This window comes from Lynx canadensis, chromosome B4, assembly GCF_007474595.2.
Source record: "Lynx canadensis isolate LIC74 chromosome B4, mLynCan4.pri.v2, whole genome shotgun sequence".
In the NCBI taxonomy this organism is placed as follows: domain Eukaryota; kingdom Metazoa; phylum Chordata; class Mammalia; order Carnivora; family Felidae; genus Lynx; species Lynx canadensis.
The window spans coordinates 46512662-46517852 of NC_044309.1; positions in this window are offsets into that span (position 1 = coordinate 46512662).

A 5191-nucleotide genomic window follows, 5' to 3' on the forward strand; every position below is an offset into this window, starting at 1 on the left:
GCTGGGGCTCCGCCCCGCGGAGCGGCGCTCGAAGGCGGGCTGGGCGGGGCACGGCGGGAGCGGCGGCGGAGGGGCCGCGCTCCGCCTCCGCCGGCCCCGCCTCCTCCACTGAGTGCGACTGTTCTGGGCCTGGAAACAGATTCTCCCGCGTTAGGGATTTAGGCAACGGTAACGGAGAACTTCCTACATCCCGCCGCCCTCCATTCTGTCCACGGCTGCTTCTGCTCTCAGGTACCTGGACACCAAACTTCCAAGCCTCTGATTCCTCTCGGGCTTTTTGGTGCTCCACTCTTAAGGCTCTGCCCCCCGCAGGGACTGAGTAGACAAGGTTCAAAGTCTCTGTAGCTCCTGACCCCTGGAGACAGCTGATGGCGGCATCTCCACCTACAGATATCCTAGTGTGTCCCCCCCCCCCTCCACCCCGTTACCTCTCATCTGGACGATTGAAAAAGCATCTTAACTAGTTTTCTCCTTACCACTTTCTTTCCTGCAACCAGTTTTAATCACAAATTCCACGTTAATTTCTCAAATCGTGGCTTTGCTCATTCATCCCTTCTATTCAAAACCTTCTAACCAATGTTATTACCATTTGTTGAGTGCCTGTTCCCCCTGACAAGCATTTTACAAATATCACCTCCTCTCACCACTAAACATGCATATTTTGTAGCCATTTTACAAAGGAGGAAATCGATACTCAGAATAATTGACTTTCCTAAGATGAAAAACCAGTGTGCAGCTTAGCCAGGATTTGAATCCCTGAGCATGCTGTCAATATGCATGGTGTCAATATTCTCTGACAGTACAACGTTCATTGTGTCCCTGGAAACACCGTGCAGTCCTTCTGTCTGAACTCACCCACCATTTTGTTTATTCAAAGTGTTCTGTCCATATGAGGGATTTAAATGCACCTTTAACTCACTGGTAATCATTGTCATCTGGAGTTGTTAACCTAATTGTTAGCCTCATTTGTGCAGGCCGCTCTGCCCTAATCTTGAAGGACTTCCTGCTGTGCCTGCATCTTGACAGAGAGGACCTTGAACCTGAGCCAGATAGTGGTGATCAATAATGGTGATGCTGATGGCCTCCAGTTTTGTGGTAACATATGTTAACTTTATTGTGTATAAACAAGATTTACTTTTGACTAATATTTGTTGATTACTATAAAATAAATGACTATTTAATTATTTTAATTACTTGATGACACTGATTATGAGGCACTGTTATTTTATGTGCCACCAAGAAAGAAAACAAATGTTACCTGGTAAACTATGATATTTAATTGATTTGAAATCATCCAGGGACATTAAAATGTGAAATAGCATGCAGTTTACAATTCGGAAGAGATTGTATGTTGCTTTGTAAGAGTTCCTGGGTCTTTCCTTCTCATAGCCATGTCCCCTTTATTACAAACTAATCTATTAAAGGGCAAAGATCTATTTTTCTTTAGCGTTACCCTCATCCAAGGGTTGCTCAATGGCTTTCCAATGATTAACAGAATTCTTCTTCTTTTTTTTTAATATTTATTTATTTTTGACAGAGAGAGAGAGAGAGAGAGAGAGAGAGAGAAAGAGAGAGAGAGAGAGAGCATGAGCGGGGGAGGAGCAGAGAGAAAGGGAGACACAGAATCCGAAGCAGGCTCCAGGTTCCGAGTTGTCAGCACAGAGCTGGACGCTGGGGCTCGAACTCACAGACTGCGAGATCGTGACCTGAGCTGCAGTCAGACGCTTAACCGACTGAGCCACCCAGGCGCCCAACAGAATTATTCTTGACATTAGATCTAATCATCTGTTTTAGTTACAGTAAAATGGGGCCTATTTCTCAGCATGGTCAAGTAGCAAGAACATTTGGGAATCAGAAGAACATAGGGTCAGAAGATCTGGATTCCAATTTGGCTCTGTCCTGCTAGTGTGATTAGTGTCTCCTCTGCAAATTCCCGAGCCTCTGTAGGCCTCTGTTCCTACATCTGCAGTGTTGGGGTAATAATGTCCCTTTACAGTGCTGTCAGCAGGATAGAAATTGCTCAGGCACTTAAAAGCACTGTGTGGACTGTTAAGGGCTAGACTCTCCCTACTCCTAGGATTAAGTTGGTTGTACTACCTACAACTGACCCCAGCTGCTTCAAGAGCATTGTATGGATGCATCATTTTAAAGCACAGATTATTAGGAGTTTTCCTTTCTCTGAAGACTTTGATATGTTGTGAGATACTTCCCTTTGCAATTTATTAGCTATTAAAATTGAATAATGTTGACTGTGTGTGTACTATAGACAAAAGATACCGTATGGATTGTTTAGGCAGTGGGGTTTTAAGGATGCAATGTTATGATGAAGCAGAATTTGGTAGGAGAGGGATAATAATAACACTCCTTAAGGGCTGTATATGAACCAGTTAGCATCAGAAGTGCTCTATTTGGTTTATCTCCTTTAACCTTGACAGTGACCCTGGGAGGAAGGTACTAGTACTTCCCCAGTGTTGTAGATTAGGAAATTGGGGCATAGAAAGGCTAGGTAATCTACCTAAGAGCAGGCAGCTAGTAACGGTGAAGGTAGGGTTCAAAGGCAGGTACTGTAGGGCCAGAGTCATGCTGCTCTGAATGCTTCTGTAAATATCTAGGGCATTAGAGCAGGAAGTGTGACCCACCCAATTTCCAAATCACCAAGTGCTGAAGAGGTTGGGGAAGAGGGCAGTCGGAGACTTCACAATGAATCACAGCAATGGCTACAGCTGCTTTTGTTTCCTTGGAAATGATACCCAGGAAGAGAGACAAGTTCACGAGATCGGGGGTGGATGCGGGGGTTGATATCTACAGCAGAAGAACCCACTCAAAATTTGGAGCTTGATGGGAGGAACACTCAGAAGCAGGGTTTACCTAGGCCGAGAGGGAAATCATGCAGGTAGTAATATTTATGTGTAAGGCAAAACAAAGCAGAGCTCTAGCAACCAAAGTTGTATGCATGTTGAATTGCCTACTAACCATTTACAGGGAAGAGAGAGCGAGACCAGGAGCTGTGGGAAGGGAGTCTGGTGAAGTGAGCATGGTAAGAAGGGAGAATTCAGCTACTGAGGAGAGAGGAAGATTTTGAGGAAAGACACTTTAAATGGAAGTGGCTTTTTTTTTTTTTTTTTACCCTGAAGCATAGGATAATTGCCTCTTCCTTCTTTGCAGGAAACGTTCATTAAGCCAACATACTTTCCCAAGTCAGGGGGTTGCATGGGAAGTCAGAGTTGAGCCTGGCCTTAGTTAAAAGGAGACAAGGTTCAGTTACTTTGGATAACATTTGATTGGCCTTGATTTTTAGTTTTATTCTTCCTGTGAATTGAAGTCCAGAAACACACTCTACACCGAGGTTGTACAATATGACATCTTTCCCTTCAAATAGGACAGAATAATGGAGACGTGTTCCCTTGTTTGTAGGTTATTGCAGTCAAGCATGATGAGCCATTTTGTTTTTGGTCCCTCTGCCCCTTTCAGAATGGGCTTGATTTATTGTTTAAAAATCACTTGCACGCTAAAAATAATTGTGATGAATATGCTAACAATACCACTGATAATATCAGTGCAATGACAATAGCTCCTAACATTTTTGGCATCTTTACTATGTGACGATTATAACTTAATTTCCTCTGAGAAAAAGCCACTTTAAAAAGCAGGTAGACCAAGTTTCTGAGCCTTAAAAAAGCTGAGGCTGACAATTAGGGCAGAACTGTGTTGTCTCAGGGAGGAGAGGTAGGTTGGAGAAACAGATATGGAAAGTCATTAGCGTCTTCAGGTACTCATGGGCACCTTGGAAGTGATGAAATTCCCCAAGTAGAGAAGGTAGAATAAGAAAAGAGAGCCTAGACACGACACTGAGGAATGCCAGCATTCAAGGGGGCAGAAGTGGGGGACAGTTGTACTAAGGAGAATGAGAAAAAGTTGTGACATAAGGAGCCACTGAGCCAAGAAGCCAGAGGAGAGTATGTGTGTCCCAAGAAGGACTGATGGACAGTGTCGAATGCTGCTAAGAAGCCAAGTAGGAAAGAGACTGGGAAGCATTGGCTGGATGTAGCAACAAGAAAGCCTCTGTTCTTGGCAAGAACAGTTACACCGCAGGCTGAGAGGTGCAGAAATCAGACTGAGAGATCCAAGGAGGTTGTGGATGGTACAGAAACGGATGACACAGTCTAGTTGTTACAAGGAGGGTAACACACAGCAGCTGAATGAGGAGAGGTCAAGATACATTTTTTTTTTTTTTTAAACCATGGAGAGACTGAAGCAAGTTACTTTAATTTTGAAAAAAAGGAGCTAGGAAGGAGGAAGATGTCAAGATTCAGGAGTGAGGTGGTTGGCTGAGTGATATTTCTGAGAAGTTAAGAAAGACGTACATCAGGACGTATCTTCCATTACACAAAGAGAAAAGGAGGAGATGAGTATAGGTGTCTATGCTTTTGGAGGTTGTAGGTGGGAAGGTATAGGAGCCCATGTCAGAAAGATTTTCTTTTCTCTGTGAGTAGATTATGAGAATAATAGAACAGGTACAGGACAGAACAGGCACCATTTTTTTCCCTAGAGGCAAAGCATCGCCAAACCAAATCGTAATTGGTGATAAGGCATGAGAACACGGTTGTATGCAATACTAGGAAGCCTAGAGTGTATGGTCCAGGTAGTGGGGATCTATCCCACTAAGATTTTTACATAGGGGGGCTAAATAATTGGTGTTCCTGACTCACGTTAGCAGAGAGGGTCATCTGGTGTAACCAAGAGGCTTCTGAGTGCGGGTCCAAGAGACTGAGGCTCAGAGAGGAAGGCGTTCCCCCCTCTAATGAGTTCCCCCGTTTGCACAAAGATTGCCTCCCCGGTCAGCCTTTCTCATCAATGATATCCTACCCTGTCCTTTTTGACTGTGCACATGTTCTAACCTCAGGGAAGACCCACTCTCTGCCCATGGTAGTGATGCCTTTTCCTCTGCCTCCTCTTAGAACATAGCAAAAAATCAGTACCACAGATATTGATACACCAGGGAATTAATTGCTTCCTTGCAATTTTGCTTCCGGATTACAAAAACAAAAGGTCATTTCCTTTAATTTTCAACGCTTCTTCAGGTCCGGTTTGTTTCCTTTAATTTTCAGCACTTCTTCATGTTTAGGTAGGCTGTGTACTGGAGCAGTGAGCAGAACAGACAAAAGCCCTTGCCTTTTTGGAGTTAACATTT